The sequence below is a fragment of the Synchiropus splendidus genome, chromosome 1 (assembly GCF_027744825.2).
Source record: "Synchiropus splendidus isolate RoL2022-P1 chromosome 1, RoL_Sspl_1.0, whole genome shotgun sequence".
NCBI lineage: Eukaryota > Metazoa > Chordata > Actinopteri > Syngnathiformes > Callionymidae > Synchiropus > Synchiropus splendidus.
This window is the reverse complement of record NC_071334.1, coordinates 54,488,005-54,512,121: the sequence shown is the minus strand read 5'-3', so window position 1 is coordinate 54,512,121 and position 24,117 is coordinate 54,488,005. Positions and strand designations below refer to the sequence as shown.

At 41.5% G+C, this 24,117-nt stretch overlaps 1 protein-coding gene across 1 annotated transcript in view; it reads right to left on the bottom strand.

The window, feature by feature from the left end:
* Window positions 1–2,135, bottom strand: part of brinp1 (bone morphogenetic protein/retinoic acid inducible neural-specific 1) — a 126,371-nt gene extending 124,236 nt beyond the window's left edge. Inside the window, exon 1 of the mRNA XM_053846978.1 lies at window positions 1,726–2,135. The gene's annotated coding sequence lies outside the window, so the exon portion shown is untranslated. The remainder of the gene's footprint in view (window positions 1–1,725) is intronic.
* Between the last annotated feature and the right edge of the window lie 21,982 nt (window positions 2,136–24,117).

Below are 24,117 nucleotides of genomic sequence, written 5' to 3'. Positions count from 1 at the left end.
TTGGATTTTGTTGTTAAGAACATATTTTGTTAAAATCTGAAGCGAAAATACTTTTTTATTGATTAAATGGATGAAGAACAAGAATATTGAACTGCTTTACAGAGGTCGGCACTCTCTAAGTGCGTTGCTAGTTTTAGAATTTGCTGTCACGGTTTCAGTAAAATCTGCCGATCAGCCAAAAATACAACCAAAATAAAGTGCAAGATAATGTCAATAAGGAAGGCGGATCAGACTTGGCCAATTCTGATGATTGTCTCGCTGTGAAAATACATATAAACCCTGATATATGGCAGAAAAATGGTCTTCAAATAAGTGAAGATAACTGATTTATTGAGGTCACGTCATCTTTATTTCTTCACAATCTTTCCTTGAAGAGAATGAAATAGAAAGGTTTATCAACGTGTGAGATATTCTAAATTGTTTGAGTTGTACATTTTTATAAGTAGATTTTCTGATGAAATAAGGCGCATATATTTTGGCAACACTCAAAATAATATAACCTGGAAGGCAATTAATGTGAAAATGTGATTCATCATCTTGTTTACATGACAGAAATTTGCAATGTAAAACAGCTTGATGCTGCTCCTTATATTACGGTGTCGGGATAGACTCAGATCACACTGTGCTGCATGCAAATGGTCAGAATTAGTCTTTATGCCTAGGCAGAATTGGGCACAGCAACAACCCCCAGCAGATGAAAGGCTTCAGCAGGCATTTAAAAAAAATAAATAACAAAAAAAATGGAGTTGTCTCTATCGACAGACTTTACTTTTCTGAACATAACTGCACAGAGGTGCTCACTAACGTTTACATTATGGCTATTTTTTTTGTTTGTTTCTTTTTGTTTTGTTTTTTTGCAGACAAAAAGAAAGGTAAAATTTTAAAAGTGAAGAGACCAACGCTCGCTGCTGCCTTCTTTTCATGAGCAAATGAAGTTGGATTAAGATGAAATAAAACTTCACCTTTCAAGTGCTCAGACTCACTCGGAGTGCTGGCAAATCGAGCAGACAAGGGCCACTCGACTCGTTTTGATGGACCTACCAGGCTAAGATGACGGCAAATTTCTGACGGGACTGTGTACTTGGGGAAGTGCGATGGGGCAGACCGCTTCCGGAATGGTTTCAGAAACAGAAGCTCCAATTTCACTGGGCTGATACCAGCCATCATCAGCAGCAATCTTTCCCTTTAGCCAAACCATGACACCGGGTGTAAAAGAGCATGAGCTCCCCTCACAGTAAGTCAGTGGAACAGCAAGTTCAAAAAGAAGCAACTTCAGGGATCACAGCAACTTTCACAGACACATAACGTCGCGCACACAGCTGACTTTCTCAGAATCCGTCACCAAAAAAATCATCTGCGCACAAGCAGCAAGCGCGTCTGTAATAAAGGGCCCATTTATTAACAAAGGGCCATCGGCTGGAATCTCACAGGATTCACTCATATTGACGCCAGAGGTTTCGTATATGTTCACTGCGTAACGTGCCAAATCCTGTTTCAGACCACGCTTTCGCCGCACGCGTGTTTTGGGATTTAAAAGATGCGCAATGAGGGGTTTTTCATGTGGATGGTGTTGGGCTGCAGTTTGTTAGTGATCGCGCTTGAAGGAGAAGATTCGCTAAAGACGCAAAACACGCTGACCACGCATCGCTGTGCCAAATTACACAGCGCCAGTCTGGCGGCGGTCAATGTTTCACCCGAATATTTCTGAAAGGCGCACACTCTCACCTTAAAAGCGATGCGCCCCTCTTCGCTGTATCTGCGCTGGAAGATGGCTTAGTTGGTCAGCCAACAACTTGTGCTGGAGCATATGTATCCAGTGCTCATGCTGGTGGCTCAGTCGGTGATGTTGGATTGCGGATGATTTGGCAATCCTTTTCATGCTCGAGGGAGAGAAATCCTCGGTTCTGGAGCAGGCATCGCCGCGCACTCGGAATGAAGTAATGAAGTCCGTCTGGAGGAGGAGAAGAGACCGAGGTGTTTTCAAAGTGTTTTTATCAGAATTGAGTAGGAGCCGGCTGTGGAATGAGAAAGGGAGGCAGGGATGCTGTGACTGAAGGCGAGAAAGGGGGAGGTACTGAGAATACAGTCGCGCATTGTGGAGGACGGTCATGGCCGACGGTGAGGGAGGACGGGGGAGCAAGAGGAGGAGGAGGAGGAGGAAGAGGAGCGCGGGGTCTGGACCGAGGAGGCGAGGTAACCGAGGGTGGATGAGGATAACGGGAAGAGTCGTGACTTTTTTGTTGAGTTGACAGTGATGGAGGAGGTGACGCTTTTTATCGCAACACAAAAAACTGTTTTCATAGAACAGCAGTGTCAGTTTAGTCTTCATTTTAAAAAAAACATGCAGATTTGGAGAATCAGCAGTTGCACTACCACTTCAATCCACGTGTGGTATTCAGCTGCAATGACTAAACCAAACTATCAGCGCTACGGAGAAGACGATGCCCTCAGTAAGCGTCCCGCTGTAACCCGTGCAAGGTATGCAGCCGACGGCCCTCACGCTGCATCCGCACATTTGAACTGCTCACCTCACACTCCTCCAGATCCTCCTGCTCTACAAACACTTGTACGGCCTCGGCAAAGTAAACATTCAACTGCCAGGAAAGCACCTTTACCATTTCTGTATCAACATAATCCCGTCTTTTTTGTTTTTCTGACCGCAACGCTAGGGATGCAGCCTACGCACGAGGCCAGATAAATTATCGGCCAGCTATTATTCTAAAGAGCAGGCGAATGCAACACACACAGCTCAGCTTGTGCGCTTTCATGTCGTCAAAGCTGAGCAAAGTGACGCCTCTGGGCCACTTTGTTGCATTTATGCTTGTCTCATGAAGTCAATGTGAAACTATGATATTGATTTGCTGCATAGTGTGCTGACATCAACTCACATTTTGTGGTGGTATTGAAATATAAAGTGGTAGAAGAATATAATTCCGAATTAGTTTTGTTACTTCGATTGTTTTGTTGTGTGCTTTTAGTATTTGTTTTTCATGTATTGATTGATGATTTATTTCTAAATATCATACCATTATTTTAAAAAATAATGTGAGGGATAGGAGATGTATTTTATATCTAAAACTGAATGTGATTTTTTTTTTTTTCTTTATTTTTCTAAATAAGAAAATTGCAGTCAAAGAAATACACCGATGGTGGTAGAAAAAAGTTTGCATGGCTGGTCTACTGAGACTGCTAAAGACACGAGCATCTATAAGACAAGCTACTGGCACGGTGAACCAGCTGCCTTATTTTTTCAAAACCCCATGGTTGTTCAGTCTGTGAGAGGAGCGAGCCACAGACCTTCAACAAGGACCTCTGGCTGTTGTACGGTTCACGAGGACAGTGTTTGGCTGGCAGTGTTTGGTCATAATGGTTAATTAATTTAAGTGGGTCTGGACCGTAACCCTCTGGACCAATCAAAGGCTACTGTATATTAAAAATGCTTTTTCTTAAAGTGATATCATGGGCTTTTATTAAATGAGCTCATACAATGGAGAATTAGCATTAAATTCATGCCACATCTTTGTATTGTAGTAAACAATTGCAGCACAGGTCATACTTGCATCATGCTATTTTTCCCTGATAAAAAATATTTCCCATGAAATATATATTCATAAAACATGGCAAATTGAAACACTCCAGCTTTTTGCTTCTTCAGGCAAAATGGAGGCACAAAAGGATCCGACAGCAGCAACACAATGAAAATCATGTAACCCAAACTGAGTGGATGAAAAACATCAGATATTGCTGTGATGGGTGAAGAGCTATTCATGTCAGAGTAATGGTTGAAAGAACCGGAAAGCAGCTGTGGTTGTGGGGGTCGTGGTCAGTTACAAAGCCTTAGTGTTTATTGTTGCACAACCTAATCTCAAAAAAAGCATGTGTGAGTGAAACTATTATTCCATCTCTCGCAGAGCATTGCTTGGGTGGAATTTCAAGAAGCAAACAACTTTTGTGTTTCCAGTTCACAGTTCCAGCAACACAGAAATTGCCTCTGGTTGCTGTCCATGGTGCTGAAATTCACAAAACCCCGGATTACTCTCCTTCTCTTTTATTTCTGTCAAATAGAACAGTAGACATTTGTGATACTGCGTTGCCTGTTTTTAAACAATGTCTACTGGTTTATGGTTTGTACCCTGTGTACGGCCATCTGATGCAGATATGTTGGCATTTTCACGCCAAAATATGAAGCATGAACATGAGCACCCAGTCTAAAATCTGTCGTCTCAGCCTTCCCGAGAGTGAATCTAGACATCACTTACAGGGCTGACACCTGTTTAGAAACATGACACTCCACCTAGAACATCTCCACTATGTGTCAGTTCGGCCTTCAATAAATCTTGTACGACATATTTTAAGAGACCGTCTGCCTCTATAGGTCCTTGATTGTCACATCTCCGTATGCCGAATGACAAATCTGTCCACACAAGTCTGTTTCTCCAGCGCATTTCCACTGAAGCGTGACCAAAGTCTCCATTAATTGGTGCTTTAATGACACGCCCGGTTCAAGCGCCGCGACTTATTAGTCATTACACTACACTAATTACTGTTATTAGCTTTTTACGAGCGTGCATCTTACATTTTATGAGGCAAGTTGGATTAATACAGTGTAAAACAAGGTTTTGTTAAGATAAATAAATAAGTAAATCTTAATTGCTGCTATCATTACACTTGTTGGTTAATTGTGTATATTAAGAAATGACCAAGCAAATTGACCAAATACCAATATTTATTTATTATTTATAACGTGTATTATTCCTGACATCTACGTCAGGGATGGATGTCTCACGCCATTTTCCATCAGACCTGAGCTTTAGTAGCTCAAAGAGATTCTCTGGAGCTCAGAAACCAGAGGTACCACAGCGTCTGCTTGTTCGAGCTAAACAGCAACATTGCTCTTTGACCAAAAATAGTGTTAAAAAATATTTTTGGGTCAAGTAAATTTGGCAAGAGTTTTAAGTTTTCAACAGGAAGTTTTTATTTATTTATTTTTAATATTGCTGTCAGACAATTTCTAGTGGTCACGCTGGATCTGAGTTAACTCGAGATCAATGGCAGATCAGTCACACGTTTTGTATCAGGCTGAAAGGTAACCTAAAGCGATCAAAGGAATTTTGTCAACACAAGAGTGGACCTTAACGCATTCTTTATGCAAAACATTTGTTTTCTACAACGACTCAACACAACAGATAGTGTCAAAAACATTCTTTAGAATCGCCTCATGCTGAATTCATAACACTGCAAGCATTAGTGGTCCCTCTCGTGTTCTTTATCTCAGTTACATTGAGTACAAAGTGTGTGATTAATCTACCATTTATCGTGAGTTAACTCACCTTTAATCTCAATGTCTCAATTTTGAGGCACCTTTTTATGATTAGACACACGACGACAAGCACATGCGACTATTCAACGATGATGGAAGCGCATTCACTTTCTAACAGGGCATCACAAAATGAATCAAACTCTTGTCAAGTGGACACAACACCATCACTTTCTTCACTTAAATTAGAGATAAAAGAGTCAGAAATGAAGAAACTGAGGTTTGTCATTGTGAGTGACTAGAAAGGACAACATCCAAAATGAGTTGTGTGTGTTAGAGGTGCAGCTTATGTGGAGAGGTTTGGAGGCAAAATGGCTTGGACTGGAAAAGAGGACTTGGACTTTCTGAGATCGAGAGATGAGGACGAGAAAGACGACCACTGAGGTTCATGGATGGACTTGAGAGTGTAGGTGTGACTTGGGAAGGTGAGCAAAACAGGTTTATGCTTATACTCAAAAAGGGCATAGGTTCAAAGCCAAACTCAGAACTATTTCAAGTTGCATTCACTTCAATGCTAAATTTGCATAGATGGTTCCGCCATTTTTAACAAAGAAAGTGCTTTATATTTAGGCTGATTAGTCGTATTATATACCAAATATCTTCAACACAACTGATTAATGTCCTGTTTATTTAATTTAAATTATTTAAACACTTTCATTTGCAGGTGTAGCTGGATTCTGATTCTCTCGTTCAGACTTCCTGGCACTGCTGTTCCACTATTTTCACTTACGTCCATGATTTATTGTGCAATTTATATCAAATTAAAGGGGGCGCACAGAGGAGGGGAAAGAATAAAAGCTTGTGTTAAGCTAAGAGACAAATCTTAATAAATGAATCTACTTTGCAGCGCACACAGCCAAAGTCTGCCAAGCTTATGCCAGCATATGACCCACCCTCTCAAAGGGATGCACTTAGAGCTGGTGGAAGTGCAGATCTTCTGGAAATGCCAAGCTGCTTTTTTTGAAGTGTATTTATCCATCCAAGGATTTCACTTGAATATGTCGATGTCCAACCTCCAGTGGATAAGGACATTGACATTTGCACTTTTTGCATGTACATTTATTCACTTCCTCTGCCTTAGACTTTTTTGACTGGAAGAACTGGAGACTTTTTTGGCTGGAAGAACTTAAGTACCATCCTGTAGAGTTCTCATCTTCATCACTGACCTGATCACCTTGATGGTTTCACTAACTTGCTGGAACAAATAGTTACTGCAGTAAAATACATAATATATTACATTTATTATTTACAAATGATATCGCCTCTCATTCCATTTTTATTCTGTTCATATATATATATATATATATATATATATATATATATATATATATATATATATATATATATATATATATATATATATATATATATATATATATATATATATATATATATATACAGCAAAACAGCAAAAACGGCTGTTCCCAATTCAAAAGACCAAAAATAGAAATGAAACATCCCAAGGTGTCGAATACCCACCATTTTTTGTGTCCAATGTTGACGTCAAAGTCTGCGCCCAAACAAATTGTATATGTCTTGGGTTAAGGTGACGTTCTGTATTTCTAACACTGTATGTAACTGATAAAACATGGATGTGAAACATTTTTTTTTATCTGTTGCGTTGCTCATTGATTCGATTCGGCGGAAAGCTGTGCTCCCCTTGAACGTCAACATCCCATGATGTGTCCCTGAGTCATTGCAATGTAGTTAAAATTCACTTTGGAATCCGGGAGATTATGTCAACGGTGGAAGACTTCAAGGTGATCGTTACAATCCATCGCAAACTCCTGAGCCACGCTCTTCAGTATTGATGAGTATTAGGGGTGTACAACTGCTCATGTACATCATCAATCTGCTGCCGACTCCTTCTGATCCGCGGTATCAACTCTGGATTGACTGGCGACAGCAGCATGCTGGACGACAGCTCAGCCGCTCATCAATAATCCCGAGCCTTTGACAGCCAATGTTGCACCAGTCAGTTAAAAGGTGTTTCGCTTTAGTCTGCCAAGAACTGCTGCAGTCCATGTTTAGTTGGGCTCAAAAACTTGTTTTGCTTGTTCATTTATTATGTGTCTCTGTAGTATGAGGCACATTTTGGTGGAAAAAATGTCAAATAGTTAATCTGAGAGCAATTTCTACAACTATAATTAAAAGAGGTAAATGTGGTTCATGTCCTGCTCAGCAAACAAGGAACTCAAGACTGCCATGTGAGTAAGACTATCTACATGGGTGGCTGGGAGGATTTACAACTGGCACACTGGGACTCATGTGCTAAGAAGTTGTAAGCCAGAAACTAATGCCGGAACGGGGGGGTAAGTCAGGGTTGTAAATCAGATGCCTTCATGGTGACGTTGTCCGCTTGCAGCAGTTGTGTCCGCCACAGACTCTGGCACTGGTCTTTGTGGACTGGACTTGTGGTCTCAAAAGAATTGAAGGATAATGTATGCTTCTGGTGGATAATGCAAGCCAGCTCTACAGTCCCTTCATCACAGTTTTAACAGCATAAATCTCTTCCACTCAGACCATGATCACGGAGAGAAATCAGGAAGGAGTGGTACTTCAAGTAAAGGAAGATTCATTTGTTCATTTTCACAGCAGAAGGACAGCACTGAGACGAGTGAAGGGATCAGCTCATGGCGCTTATAGTTTCCATGTCTTGTAGAAATAAGAAAAAACCCCACTCACATTGAGAGCACTACAGTAATACTCATTCTCTCATCCGCTGGTGTGAATATAGCAGGAAGGGGCGATGAATTATTTTGTTACTTGAACATGTACACACACTGTAAAGGAAGGTTGTGCACTTAAAGAAAGATTTAACTTTGCGATGGAGACATTGTAAGTAAAAGCTATATGAAAGTCACATTTTCTCCCATTCAGTTGCTACACTTTTGCTGTGAAGGTCAGGCTTTCTGTTCTACTTATGTTTTTGTTTTCTATCTTAAAAAGGCTGCTGGGACAGGACAGCTTCAGAAAATATTCTTATCAGCGCATTCTGACTCAATGATGAAACCCCTACGATGCACCAGATACACTGCTCTAATGCTTGATACTGGCTCTCTCCATTGCCTTGTCTCACGTTGCTTCCTCAAGGTGAAGTGTCTGATGTGTCTGTCAATAATAAATCACACACATATTGCATCAATTTCAAAGATTTTTATTTCTTTTTTGGGAACGCATATATTGGGGCAGAGATTATCTGGTTCTGGTTCTGGTTGCATTCTGGATATAGGAAGTCATTGAAGGACTCTACTAAAGTAAGCATCTCCGCGGTCTGGTGGTGTCATGATGAAACAATGACCAGTCGTCTCCTTGCTTGGAAAAGGTCTGCGCTCTCTGCATGCAAAACAATGATTGTTTTTGTTTATCATGTTGTCAATGCGCTTTCTAGATTTTGTGTTCTGGTCCAACTGTCGAAACCTTTTTTTGTTTGATTATTTGGCGCTTTCGTAAACAGTTTTCACCCAATGATATTTAGTTCCAGAACACTGAAATATGCTGGCTGCTATTTTGTTTGTTTAAAATAATTTCTGCATCTGAAAATGTGTATTGTAGTTAGGGGGTGAGGGAAATGAGACATTAATGTCGCGTTCCAGTTGTCCTCAGAATTGGAAATTCCCAGCTCCGCCTTCTCTACGTGACTTCATCCGACCTCAGAGCCGGAAGACTTCTCACCACCCAGAGGATGCAATCCAAGATGGCTACTCGAAGTGTAAACAATGAGTGGATGTCCCATAATATTGTGCAAATTCAACTTCTTTCTCGAAATGGGTCAAATACATTCCACATGTCTCTGCAGTGTGATTTTAAATATTTTTGCTGTATATGCGACAATGAGGATCGTGCTAACAGAGGCTACTGCTAGCCTGGACTATGCCCGCGACACTGTTTATGCTTTGCTAAGTGGAACGCGGGGAACTCGGATGCAATGTCAATCCCAGCTCTCATTTCCCTGTTCCAAGGTAGCTGGAGCACAGCATAAACATTGTCTCTGTGGAACCTAGAAGGCCTCTTTAAGTTCAGCATGTAGCCCTCTGTAAACTTAACTTTCCACGTATCATATAATGTTTGAGATTTCTTTAAAAAAAAAAATCAGTTGATTGAGGTTCGATAAAAACATCTATTTGGGGTGATCAAGAAGGCAGCTTTAACTTTTTCCTTACACCACCTAACTACTGGCCCAGTCAACCAGACAGCACCAGCGTTGCATAAAACTCAATGAGGCTAAATGGATAAATGGCACCATTACAGAGTCATTAGCCTGGAAGTGGCTGTGACACGTGACAAGCTACCGCTGCCTCCGACGACGTTTAAAACTCCAGGGATCATTGGAGCCATCTACACTTGGTAATCTTAGTGGCTGTTGGCGTTAATTAGAATCTTCCCTCGAAATTAATCTGCATACTTGCAGATGGATTTATTCCCACTTTTCCTTGACATTTCATCTCGGTTTTTGCAGGACAATTTATTCCATCTGTGGGTGAGAGACAAGATTCAAAGAGCACGTGCATTGAAACCGTCTGAAGTGGCGAATTTCCACTGAATCTTCTGACGCCGTGAGTCAGTTTTGTAGACACTCCAAAAGGCCACACAAAACAAGAAAAGCAAAGTCCGTTGTCGATTTAAATAATTTGAAGCCGCAGCTGTTGAAAAGATAAAAACCCTGGTGATTTATGTGCATCCTGTTATGAATTCAAGAGCCAACCATCAATACAACTGCGGCACTGGCTGCTGTACACCTGTTTGATGAAATGCGCCGCGGTGTGTGAGTGTGAGCTTTGGTGATGACAAGCAAAGATGACAAGAATGTTGGCAAGATGCATATTTTAAACTTCCCTGTCACCACAGGAGAAGCGCAAGTGTGGAACTACAGGCAGAGTAGAACAAAGGGAACGGATTAGAATGAAAGGCGATAAGACGGAAGGAAAAATGGAAGAAAAAGAGAGTCAGTGAATTATTGGTAAAATTCAATCTGGCTGGAGCGCAGGGTCATCACCAGGAGGAGAAAGGCAGGAAGCTGATCACAACTTCAAACAAGGGGGATAATCGTTTTTGACTGATCGATGACCTGAATCTCTCCAGTGAAAAGCCCCAGGTGAGATTTTAATCCAGGCCCTTCAAATCTAAAGCGACATCTACCACATCGCTGTTGAGTACCAGTGAGATACAGTGTTTCTCTGCTCTTTTGTCACACTTGAATGTTTCAGATCATGAACCACTTTAAATATTAGATAATGAAACTAAAGTGCCGTTTTTAAACAGGACCCATCCTAAAGATCTGACTTTCCTGACTAGGTACGTTTTCAGGGGACTCTAACTCATGACCTGCAGGATGTAGTTCTGTTGCCCGCCACTAGGTGTCCAAATATAGCATGGTGTGGCCCCATCAGGGCCACCCGTCTTTGTCGAAGATCACATGGTCAGAAACCAACGTGTCAGTGAATCCCAATGGATGACATATGACCATGAAAAGTGTTCTTAAACACTAAACCAATGGTACAGATTAAGTGTTTCCTGCAAGTCTGGTGTGCGCAGCTAGCATTTCTACTCATGGCTCTAGTGATACTTGTCCATAAATGGTCATCACATCTAGCTATCCAGTCACTCCTACTCTGTACAATGCACCCTGGGCAGGAGACAATGTAATAATGTGTGATTTATTTTATATGTGGTGAAGAATAACTGCAAATCACAGAAGTGATACTTCTGTGTACTGTCATCAAAACACTGCAAATATTCCTAAAAGTGGCTTAGACAAGACTATTCGATGGCATTTACTCAGGAAGGACAAAGCAACATACAAAAAGAAAGGCAGCCTTTCAGCTATGCGATGCATGCTGGGATTTCTCAAGACAAGGTCAGAACGACCAACATGTTATTCAGGACTGGAGCTATCAGTGTGATGCACATTTGTGGGTTTGACTTGCCGTCATGCATCACATGTATTTGACACCAAGGCTGTTACACATATCTAGTGCCAGTGGTTTACAGCGAACCTGTTCTATCGGTCACACAATGACAAATGATGAGCAACAAAAACAAAAGACGCCTCGCTCCCCTGGTCAGCGACCCAGCCTCACTAAGAATTTGTCTCTGTAGGCCCCTCAATTGAGTTTGAGACCCCTGCTCTCCATGATGCAGCACCTCATCATGATGACGCTCCGTATCAAAGTTAATTCTTCATAAAGATCTCCGCCGTCTGTGATCTCCATGCCCGAGACGTTATGAGAGTGAAGAGTGCACCCGCCTCCAGTGCAGCTTTCTGACCCGCCCACTTCATCAGTAAGCGTACAATACGAACGTAAACACTGCTGAATCCTGGCTCACGAATATGAGTTTGGGATTCTCCTCACTTCCCTCCGCCAAAGCAGGAGCCCCATGTGTGTTCATATCAGAATAAACAACGGTGAAGAAAGCACACGGTCGTGGGGCTACAAGTGAAACAGGTTTTCAGGATTATGGAGTTCAACAGTGCAGCGATCAGTTCCTACTCTGTGTCATTGACCAATGTGCTCCAGCAAACGCTGCAGGTAATATCAAAGCATCGCGTTTCCCCTCAAGATCTTTTACGTGGGAGCCGTTCCTGATGGAAGCTGTCAGTGGAGGTGGGCTGAAGGTTTCTTCCTGACCAATCACAGCAGACTGGGCGTGGCTGAGATTTCAGCTCCCGCAAAACAAAGCCTTTGAGGGGCGGGGCTTATCTACCACTTTAAAAACATAGATGGCTCTGTGCTGCTGCATTCCAAAGGGGTCCAGTATTTATTATATATACTCACTCCAAAGCCGTCAAATATTAACTGAGGACTCTTCCAGTGTGACGCAGAACCTTCCGCACAGCATGGTGACACAACAGTCTTTCATTTAAATCAGATATTTCACCACCTGAGTCATTCACAGAAGCCATAGGCAATGCTGCCGTTCATTTCTGAACTCTATCATGAAGGCTTTTGCCCGGCGTCTTTCTTAAGGATGAGTTATGAATGCTGACCTTTACTGAGTTTAGTGAGGCCTCCAGTTCTTTGTTTGTGTGAAAACTTCTGTGACCTCTTGGTGGAGTCATTGCAGGGTTTAAGGGTGAATCGGCTCATGCTTTCACAATTTTAGGATAATGTTTTTTTTGTTTGTTTTTGTCAATAAAGGTTTTTAAATTGCAGCATAAAGATAGCATGACTACTTGAAACTGTGATGCTGTTATTTTACATGTATCGCCGAACTCCTTAGTGCGTACTGCACCAATCTGTTCCAACTGAGGCGAAACTCGAAAATGAAAAGCTTCAGCAATCTTCCATCAGCCTGGGCCGACTTTGCAACGCATACTAAAAACCTCATTTATGTGCATCAACTTCTCTAATGATTCCTTGTAAGAACAATTAAGGAGCTGTATGCTAACATGGCAGCCAGTCAAAGTGCAATTTTAAACTGTTGTTCCTTAAAGAGGCTGCAATTGATTCGCTGAATCTAACAAATGACGGCGTGTAACGTCGAAGGTGTCACTCAACTTGATGAATGCCGGGGGAATCATCACCGAGCTCTGCAGGCGCCCTCAGTTTTATAGCCCTTCATAGCAAGTTTCAGCTCGCTGTCTGAGCTGTCCAGCCAAAATATAATTTAGCACAGGTTAATGTCAACTTTTCCCAGTTTGTAACTGACATGGACGCCTTTTCAGCCGAAAATGCCAATGCCAAGCATAAAACTACACCTTAATTCTGAACAGATTCAGAATCTATTATCCACAAAACTGCGGGTTTCGTGCCATACCCAGCACCAGCCCCGACGAGAGTCCTAGAGGGAGGCTAAATTTATCTGGGCAGTAATGATCTCATATGAGCTTCCTTGTTGGAAGCCGCAGAGACGGTTAAGGCGTTGCAAAATTGACAACTTACTAATGGCTGAACTGTGAGGCTGAGGCCACAGAAATGCCTCCATCCGATGTTAGTACATGGCGCCACAGACGCCTGTCACGCTGGAGCCAGACCTCTGTGTGTCAGCGGTGTGAAGGAGAAGACACATGTCCAAACAGCCTGTGGGCCCATCAGTCATGTTATATTTTAATAAACCTGCAGGTTGGGGGGGAGAAATGGTCAAATAGAAACGGCAATGGATAGAGATCACAGTATTTCATTTTAGACCAATTAGCCAGAGGCATCCAGATTTGGCAGAATGAATTTAACTACTAACAAAGAGTGCTTTCAATTGCTTTACATTTCATGGAGATGGATATTAGTTTTGGTAAGGTTCTACAATTTATTGAGGAAATGTGACGATGTAGATAATTTGTTTTCATCAAACAAAGTGTTGCGCTGCCAGAAAAATGATCTGCTTAAGCTGCAGATCAACTTGCACCATTGTCAGAACAATTTCTGGATCTTTTCTTTCACTAATCCCAGGTGTAGGCCACGGCGGTTTTATAAAACATTATTAACCAAATTCCTCATGGAGTCACGCCCATCTACTTCCGTCTCCTGGGATCAAATGATTGGGAGTAAATAGGAGAGACAAAACTATTTTCTGATCTTGACATATGCCATAGATCTCACGTATGATTTCTGTGAAAGATACATTCTAATGTCTTGAAAGCACTGATATTCGACTGGCATCGAAAGTTACTTCAGTTTTTGTGTAGTAGCGAACTACAATGCTTGTCTCACTCAATAGTCAGCCGAGTGAGAGCCTGCATGCAGGAGACGCTCTGTGGAGCCACAGCAAGTATTTAGCAATGTCAGCTAATATCCGCTATCTTCTACCTTTGACAGTTCAGCACCTTTAGCGCCTGCCTTTGCGCTGGAGCAGTCGGGTTCTGCTGTTATGTATTTTTACTCACAAATAAATCATAAATGACACGACGAATGTAGTCTAAACTCAAATAATTTCATTTCATTTAAATTGAGCTGCAGCATGTGGCAAATTGGACCAGAACATAACTTTGATCTCCCCATAGACTTCCATTCATTTTTTTCCAATCTCATGGACCTAAGATGGGGAATGGGGCAGGGGTGGAGATTTAGGCTCCCTATAAGGCCAACATTCTGATATGAAGGAACCTTTGAAAAAATGAAATCAATTTATGCCAAAAGAGGGGTTGAAGGTCAGAAGAAGACAGTTGAGCCTAAGAAAGAGGTGAAGAAGCGGGTGCAGGCAGGATGGAATAATTTGGGGAAGAGTTTCAGGTGTAATGTGTGACAAAAGGGTGTCGGCAAGGATGAAAGGGAAGGTGTACAAAAGGGTGGTCAGGGCAGCTATGTTGTATGGTTTGGAAACAGTGGCACAGGAGGCAGAGCTGGAGATAGCAGAGATGAAGATGCTGAGGTTCTCTTTAGAAGTGAGCAGGATGGAAAGGATCAGGACGCAGTAGATCAGAGGGACAGCACATGTCAGGTGTTTAGGAGACAAAGTCAGAGAGGCTAGATGGAGATGGTTTGGACATGTACAGAGGAGCGATAGCCAGTACATTGGTAGGAAGATGTTGAGGTTGGAACTGCCAGGCAGAAGGTGAAGAGGAAGGCCAAAGAGGAGATTTATGGATGTGGTGAAGGAGGACATGAGGTTTGTAGGTTTGAGAGAAGAGGAAGCAGAGGACAGGGTGAGATGGAGGAAGATGATCTGCTGTGGCACCCCCTGAAGGGAGAAGCCCAAAGGAAAAGAAGAAGAAGGGGTTGAAGGTCTATTTGGGGACACTTCCTATAGAAGTAGAAGAACTGTACTGCTGGAGTGACCAAAAGCAAAAACATATAAACATCAGCAGCCGTTTCCAGGACCGACTCTTCACTCTACCTAGCAGATGTCATCCGCGACAGTGGATCTACTTGAAGACGCTAAGGTGGTGGCTGCGTCCCGACTCGTGTGCCTCCTGACCAGTCCAACTGCCAACTGGCCAGTGAGAGCAAGCCGCGTTTCAATGAATAGTGGACTTATTTTTGCTCTTTGTCACTGCCATATCAATAGGATTTTGTTCTTCCTAGGTTTATTATTTCCAATGCATATTTTGTCTACTGCGTCAACTCTATACAGAAAACTATTACAAGGCGTTAGCCATGCATTTCCCCCCTTCCTGTATCCTCCCAAGTGTGACTCAGGTTTGTATTTTCTTCCTCTTGTCATCGTGATTATTACTATTATAATTATTGCTGTGCAGAAACCCACATGTGAGTGTTAATGCCACCCTTTTCCTTCATTATTTCCACCAGCAATAAAAATGTGTCACTAGCCCAGGGCAGGTTTGAGTTGGATTACTCTGAACAGAATTTTTCAGTCCTGGCAATCAAGCTGTTGGAGATAAAGACAAGAGAAGCCCGTGCCAGGAATGGCGGGAATTAATGCACACCTGCCCTAGTGCTTGGAAGCAGCTAGTTGCATGCGGCGCGGAAACACACATAATTGGGCAAGCTTTACACATTTTAAGATTCATATGATTGCAAACTGGGCAGCATTATTTGATCAAGCTGGAACCAAACAGCTTGGTCCAAAGGCAAGATTACACTGGTCCAATGTCCCTGGTTTAAATCTACTCCATAGTCAACAGTCAAGAGAATAAGAAGTGTGAATGACAGATGGAGATGGGAGGTAGCGGGGACACTGGAGTGCAATATTTGCGGTCAATAATCCATTAAAATGTACAAACATTGAGGGAGGTAAAGAGAAGACTGCGGACGGGGTGGAACAAGAGGGGACACATCAGCGTGTTGGCAAGAGTGACAGACAAGCCAACACTGGTATCAACACATCTGCAAATCATTATGTGGACTAAATATCACGCCACTTTTTCTTTGTGCAGTTCCTGACTAGAAAAGATAACTTTTCTTCCTACTGGGTGTCTTCACTGGACTTTGGTTTTATATCCAAATGGTGTGGTTCCAACAACAGAGGCTGTCGGTGAAAAACCTCAACAGAAAAAGAAACATGAATACACATTAATAAATGTACTTTTCCTTTAACAAACTTGACAAGACAAATATAAATATATAAATACAAAATACTGCTGCAAAATTTAAATTATATATATATATATATATATATATATATATATATATATATATAAAATCTTTAAAACATAGTGAAGTTTACTGTTGAAATAAATCAGACAGACACAGAGACAGTTAGATAGATATATGATTTAGTAAGTAAATTTCGCTACGTTTTAACCAAGCTAAAGATTATCCTTTGCTTTGACTTTTTACTAGTTAGCTACTTCATTTAGTATATTAACTTAATTTCCACACCGGACACGTTCCACTGTGATGCGTTCATATGCAACGGATTTCGGCCTCATCAAACTCAATTGATTCTCTGAACTCTCCATGCTCACCCTTCATGAAATAATGAGCCCAGCGTCACAAATAAAGAATGGGAATATAAAAGAAAATTTTCCTCAATAATAAACTCGCTGCTCAAGCCCACCGAGCGCACCTGACACGTCACACAAACCGAACTTACCAGCTGCCCATCCCATGTTGTACAGAGACATGTGCACGCAGAAGTTCTGATCAAAAGCAAAGGAGCTGAAGGTGCGCAGTGCTCTTGTGCTGTTACGTATGACTGACCCGGATCCGCCATTTTTAATAAACCAAGAGCCTCGCTCTGCTGTCAGTCAACCACACCTGGTCTCTCCACATGTCAACAAAGGGGTTTGGAAAGGGGAGGACAAAAAAATATTTCAGCTTATCTCTTTATTATTAAAGAACGACACCTCCTCATGGTGTGTTTGTATAACCATTAAATAGGTATATTGTGTACAGGCTACCCAATATCACAGACCTGGCCAAAGTGCAACTGTCAACAGTATTTGTGAGGTCCATGGCCAAGCATGAACTAACTCAATATATGAAGTTTTCAAAATAAATAAAATCATGTTCAACTTCTGAAAATCAAGCACAAATACGTCAAAATGTTGAAGCCACTGCCCCCAATAATTTTATCCATTATTCAATAATTTATGATTATGGCAAATCTAGCACCCTACAAATGTTAAAACACAAAAGACACCAACTTTAGCTGTTGCGTCTTTGTGATCCAACACTGTTACATCTAAATGGAGATGTGTCTATGTCAAGGTAGGACGGACTGTCAGCCTGTTCAAACATGAATCCGCTCGTGCTTGGATTTGTTTTCTCCCCCTGTGGGTCACTGTGATGCTTTGTTTGCGTGTCGGTGGCTAGTGTTGCATATTCAATCCCTCCTTTTGTCTATTTTGACTATCAACTAGTTTGGCTCCTTGATTGGCCTTAAATCCCCTCGGTTCCGTGGTGCAGAGGCTGTAATTTGTTTTTGTTGGCAGAGAATGTGAGTTCAGTTCCACCATTGCATCTTACAAGTTACCCACAGAGGGCTCTGCATTGTGCAATTCCCATCATGCTTTTACATTTGATATAGCATGAAGTGCTTTGTTATGTGAATCCTTCTATTTGGAGAATCATGTCTGGAGCTGTGAAGTAGATTCTAACTTAACAGGCGTAGAAATGTATTTGGGGTTCCGATTATTTCAGGATCCTTTTTGTCTCCTTCAACAACTTTCCTTCGTTCCAGTCTGTGGAGACCCTGCAAAAGCCTTGAGGGATATAAATGGAAGCAATCGGCTGGATTTGTAATGAGTATTGAGCTTTGAAGCCTCGCGGCCTAAAATGGCTTTGTTGTCGTTGGAGGGGCAAGTCAACTTACATGGGGAAGATAAATGTGACTGTATGATGTGGTGAATCAAGAGAGAACATCCAGAGGCTCATGAAGGTTCAACTGACCAGTGAAGAACCACGACTGGTTGATGTGTCCATTATTGTGAGTTCTACCACCTTAATCTGGATCTGTCTTGGGCTTTCACACTGCGGACTGCTGGACAGCCTCATACTTCTTCAGTCTACAGGTATATCCATTTTTTTAACCAGCTGAGGGCACTATGTACAAAAATAGTAGGTTTGTGACCCACAAAGAAGCACGTATCAAGGCAGTCATTATGAGCCAGATGATTTGTTCATGTTCACGTCTGGAACTTGGACTTCTTGGATCTCTTCAAAGCCCCATTTATCCCAGCAAGGTGTATCTTGGTTGGTTGACCCAGAGGACAGGAGGTGAGGAAAAGCCAAATCTATTCAGTCCATCTCCTCCAGCTTGAGGTTCGATCTCTCCACCACAGCAGTAGAATGAGATTTAGTTGTTTTCCACTGTGGACCTTGTTTTTAAAAACAAATTGTTGACGGATGATTCCACTGTTGTGTGGTCGGGAAAGTTGCCCTTGCTTTTCTGCTTTCTGATGACATGGAATAGCATTTATATCGAGTGTTGCCAGCACCTTAGCTCTGGTGAAAATCTATGTTTTTATTATCTTTTCCATTAACGGAGGAAGGAACCTCGAGTAAAGCATAAGTGCCACGTACAGGTGATCTCGCTGCAGGTGGAACAGTTGAGCCAGTTTGTGGGCGGCGGCTCAGCACGCAGCCACCAGAGTCTCAGTCGCCCATCTGGTATAGACTTAAAATTTGTAAACGTAATTTGTAGGCGTAAAGTAAAGTCACTGCACACAGTGGATATGCAAGTCCTGAATTAGCACAGAATACATGTGTGTGAATGAGAGGGACCCAAATGGACAGGTGAAGTTACAGGATGCAGAGATAAAGAAGGTAGCAGAGATGAAGATGTTGAGCTTCTTTCTGGCAGGATGGATAGAATCAGGAAACAGTAGATCAGAGGGACAGCACATGTGGTCAGGTGTTCAGGAGACAAAGTCAGAGAGGCTAGATGGAGATGGTTTTGTACAGAGGAGACATAGCCGGTACATTGGTAGGAAGATGTTGAGGTTGAAACTGCCAGGCAGAAGGTGGAGAGGAAGGCCAAAGAGGAGATTTATGGAGGTGGTGAAGGAGGACATGAGGTTTGTAGGTTTTAGAAGAGGAAGCAGAGGACGGGTGAGATCGACGAAGGTGATCTGCTGTGGCCACCTCTGACAGGAGGAAAGGAAAAGAATAATCATAAGAAGAAGAAGATAATAAATAAAGCAAATTCATTATTTGAAAACCATCATGAGGAGCAGTCGATGACATTGCCATTTAGTTCCTTTGAAGTTGTCTCTTCCTTTTTTGACCAATCTCTGCAGATTTGACATTGTTCAAGTCGAAAACTTAGCTACTACAGTGGTGTACATTTATTTTTAAAATAGTTCACTAATGGAATGAAATCATGTTTTTTCCTTCAATCTTGCTTGTGTTTCACAACTGCCCTGTCTTTCTTGTGCAAACATGCTCACCCGCTTATTTCAGAACATTGTCAGTGAAGATATTTTCAGGCAAATTTTTGTCTGAATTTCAGCCTCACGTGTTAGTTCATGACACACCCAGCCGCAGAATAGCATGAACCACCAGTCACTCGAACAGAACACAATGGAACAGTCAAAACCACAGCAACCTAGCATTAATGCGCGTTGTAAAATGCAAACACATCCACAACAACACAAATTTGTTTCATTTGAACAATCTGATGATAAAAGATGCGGTGCTGTGCTTCAACACATTCTAAATTACAGAGCGGCTGGGCCAGATTACAAACAGGCGAGGTGCGTGGCTGGTGACTTCATGGACAGTCATTTATTAGGGTTAAGGTTAGAGTTTGGGTTAGGGTTTCAAATAAACACTTAGATAATGCACCCTTCAAAATGAATGAAACGTGGGTGAGGAGCTCAGCAAACCGTGACTCCATCACTCTGCTGTGTGGCTGGTGCTTCGCAGCTCTCAAACATCCCTATCACACCTCATCCATAGTCTTACGCAAACCTTGATGCACTTCCCAAGGACAAGTCATCCATGAATCATAAAACGCCACTGAGTTTCCTCCGACTCCTGAGAAAAGCGGCAGATGTGAACTCAGATGACTCAGAGACGGTAATATTCACAGGCAGAGTTTAGCCTACTTAGCCAAAGCAGTAAATCAGCCAAGTCAAGAGAAGGCTTAATGGGTAAAGGAACGACAGGTAAGGGAAGTTACCCATCTGGAATAAGAGGCAGTTCTTAAACGCAGCGCTTGAGTAACTCTTAAGGGAACTCTTGACAGCCTATCTCATGCATAGAAATGTTGTATAACAGTCCTTGAAAACAGAACACATTGCAGTCGCTGAAAAGAGCAATGCACTTTAATTGATGCTACATGATGAATTATTAGCTTTATAAGAAAGAATATGGCATGAACAGTTAAAACTAGAACACGGAATGTTGCGTTTGTGGAAGGTCGCGGCGCTGAAATGAAGATTCCTTCCTTGCGGTGGTACATCTGCCACTCTTCTCCATGCTTCACGTCACCACTAGCCGATTCAAACGGGTTAAGACACGTCAGTAAAGCTACCACAAGGAACCCATGGTCTGCTTCTGCCATCATGTGTGGGTCATTGCTTTGTGGGAGTGCTCTGCTACCTTGGTATCACTGTTCAAGAAGAACTCGAAATTGCACCAAGGAGGGATCCCTGTGTCTGTCCAGGGGAAACTCAAGAGATTGCCAAGAGATTTATGAGGACACATTGAAGGATTACCCACTATTGAAAGCGATTTCGGAGAATTGACAAAATCCACACACACATTTCCTCCTGGTCAGAATGGATTTGGGGCAACTGGTATAACTTCCTTTGAGCTTTTCACTAAGTTCAAAGTCCCAGGAGTGTTACTGACATGCTACATTTAAAAGTCTCTCATCATTTTTACTTACAGCGTAAAACTCATCCAGTCCCAGTCGTGACGGGATTTGAATGAATAAAAGGGGACCAAATAAACTTAACATTAAACCATAATATGAACCAAAATTGAATTATCCATATTAATAGTTAGAATGTTTCCTGTTTGAAAAATATCACATTTGTTGTAAATATGCATGTTTCCTACCAATGCTTGGGTACAAATAACATTTTTATCATGCAGTAGCTCATATAAGGCTTTTATTTTTAAGAGAAAGACAAGCAAAACAGAGTGTGTCTGCCCACATTCAAGGACACAGTGAAAACCTCACTGACCTTTCTACCACTCCCACATTGTTTTGTTCAGCTAGAAGCTGTCACACAAATTAAAACACTCTTGTGTGCGATCTAGACAGTTTCAGCTGCGTTACTATGTGGATCAAGTATGGCAGATTGACTTCAGTTAAAAGTATAAGAGTGTTATAAAGTCAGATATGACAAGCTGGTAGGGTAGAAATGGTCTGGATGGAGGCCCGTTCTACATGAATATCAGATGGAACGGTTTAGCTCCCCATAAAATGCAAACTTTTCTGTCATGGAATAAGGCAACAGTGTGACTAACTGTATACTCATTTGGAATACGTTAAAGAATTATATTTACTAAATAACTTTTGGGCACTTTCATGAAGGCCAAAGTGCATTAGAATGTGACATTTTCCAATGCATCCTTATGAGGTAGCTCTAAAACACCTTATCTACAGTAGCTCAGCTAATTCCACAGGGAAAATGGGGGTCTCCCGCACAAGTCACATGTTCCTTCCCAGCCACACAGAAACACAAGAAACACATTTCCCATTTCAACTGCTCTAAGTGGCCCGTAAATGAGCAACTATGGCTATTACTCAAACATCAACATGCTCGACTGCCTATTGATGGGCTTATGCAGCTTTATGAAACAGTGTCCTCATTGTCAGAGCTCAGTCAGTGGCACTTTTGATATAAAGAGGATGTGAGATTTCACTGAAATGCCTGTTCAAATCCTGTGATTTTAGAGAAGAGGGAACCATCTAGTGGGACAGGCAATGAGGACATTGTATCATGAAGCCTCATAAGCACATCACGACTACTTAAACAATTGTTGTTGTTGTGAATGCCCAGAAATGAATCACTCAAGTTGGTTCCTGGGACAAAAGGTGATGCAAGGCGAAGGTCTAGAATCTGAACACCCTAATTTGTAAAGCCAAACATTAAAGCAGAGTACTGGCCAAATGATAAGGCACAACATTACCAGATCACAACTGTTAATTTGATACAGTGATTTAGAGGCAATTTACCAATGAATCTCCCAACATTTCTTTTCCATAATATCACTATTAACATTACATTCTCACTTGCTTATATGTTTGTTTTTGGCGGTGCCGCTGGTAAACAGTGCAATGGCACACTGCTTGAAAATGTGTTTCCTGTCCCAACCCCCATCCCACATTTGTTTATGAGGTAAGACCATGGCAAAACTGGGGAAAAGTCATGACAGAAGGCAATGTACCCAACACTTTCAAGCATATACTTGCACAGGGACCTCTAGAAACATCCATCATTCAACATCAGGAATCCAATTCCGTCATTCAGCCAGTGTGGAGAGTGATTAGCACCTTCACATATTGTTTCACAAACAAGAAGATATCAGAAGATATGAACATAGGATAATAAAGTAACATTGTTTCAATCAGGTAATAGCTAATATCACAGATAACCCCTTTGGCTGTCTGTAGCTACGCTATACTTTGATAAACAAAATAAAAAGACACTGACGTGTTTATTAGTGTCTCAAAAATATGTGTCACTGAGTTCGCGTCGCTGCAGTAAACCTGTCTGGTGGTGACTGTGGTGTCCCTCTCAGCACACGCCTATTGTTGTGCCGCCCAGAGAAACTTGCTTTGTTTAGAGGTTCATTACACTAATAGCTCGAGAGCCAGACTCGGTGATTCATAACTGCTCAATATGAAGCCTACCATCACCGAAAATGTGAAAATAATGTATTTATGTCAAAATCTGATCTATTGTTGCTTTCATGGAAACGCTAAAATTTAGAAAAATCTCCATCGCAAAACAGAACAGCTTGTAATGGGGCTACATTCAATTGTTCTGTTTAGAAAACACGCTTTTTATTTTCTGAAAGACTGAACTGGAGCTGAAGTAAGAACAGGCTCCACCATGATAGTGAAAGCTGGTTACGGCCTTGTTTGTTGTATTTGGCAGTCGAAGAGGGTCAATGAGAATATTTAATGGGTTTGTAGTGTAAAATCTCAACGCAGCTTGCAAAGTGGAGGTTGATAAATAGGTGGCAAAAACCATCATCTAGAGCGAGTTGCTGCCAGAAATTGGAATGAATTTCTCTGCATTAATTATTAACATTTTTGACAATCATTAATTTAGCATTTTCCTTCTATACATTCCTTCTTGCACAGTTAAGAGTTTGAAGCCTCTCATCTTTTATGCACTCTGAATAGATAGTGAAGTCCTCCGATGCTCAGCTACGGGCTACAGCTTCGGTCACAGATTATCCATGTAGCTCTTGTGTTCTTTTCACACTCCCCATCACGCCGTCGCTTTATTGTGAGCGCCTCTGTTTCCCGTGTTTCCATGCTGCTTCACTGCAAAATCAATGCTTTTGTTAATGAAGCAGTCATTTAAGCCGTGATGATATTTTAATCACTTAGAGCGAAAAGAGGGGAGAGTGTAGTTGCAGGAGCCTGGCAGGAGTTACAATTTACTATGCAGCCCCGGAGTCACCACGGATTGTAAGAGAAAAATGTGCAAAGCTTCATGTTCTTTGTACTTTATGCTTGAGCACAGCTTTTTCATCGAAATCACCTTGTAAAACAAGAGCAGCTAAACAGAGTCTTGTTAATATTGAAATGTGGTCTGTTTAATTTATTCCACAAATAGACAAATAAATTACGATAACATTATCAATTATTATTTTTGGACTTTGAATAATTTTGTATTCATTTTAATTATTAATCAGAATTACAGTTGGCAGTTTATATTATATATATATACTATATATACTATATATACTATATATATATATATATATATATATATATATATACTGTATATATACAGTATATATACAGTGGTACCTCGGTTGTCGAACGTC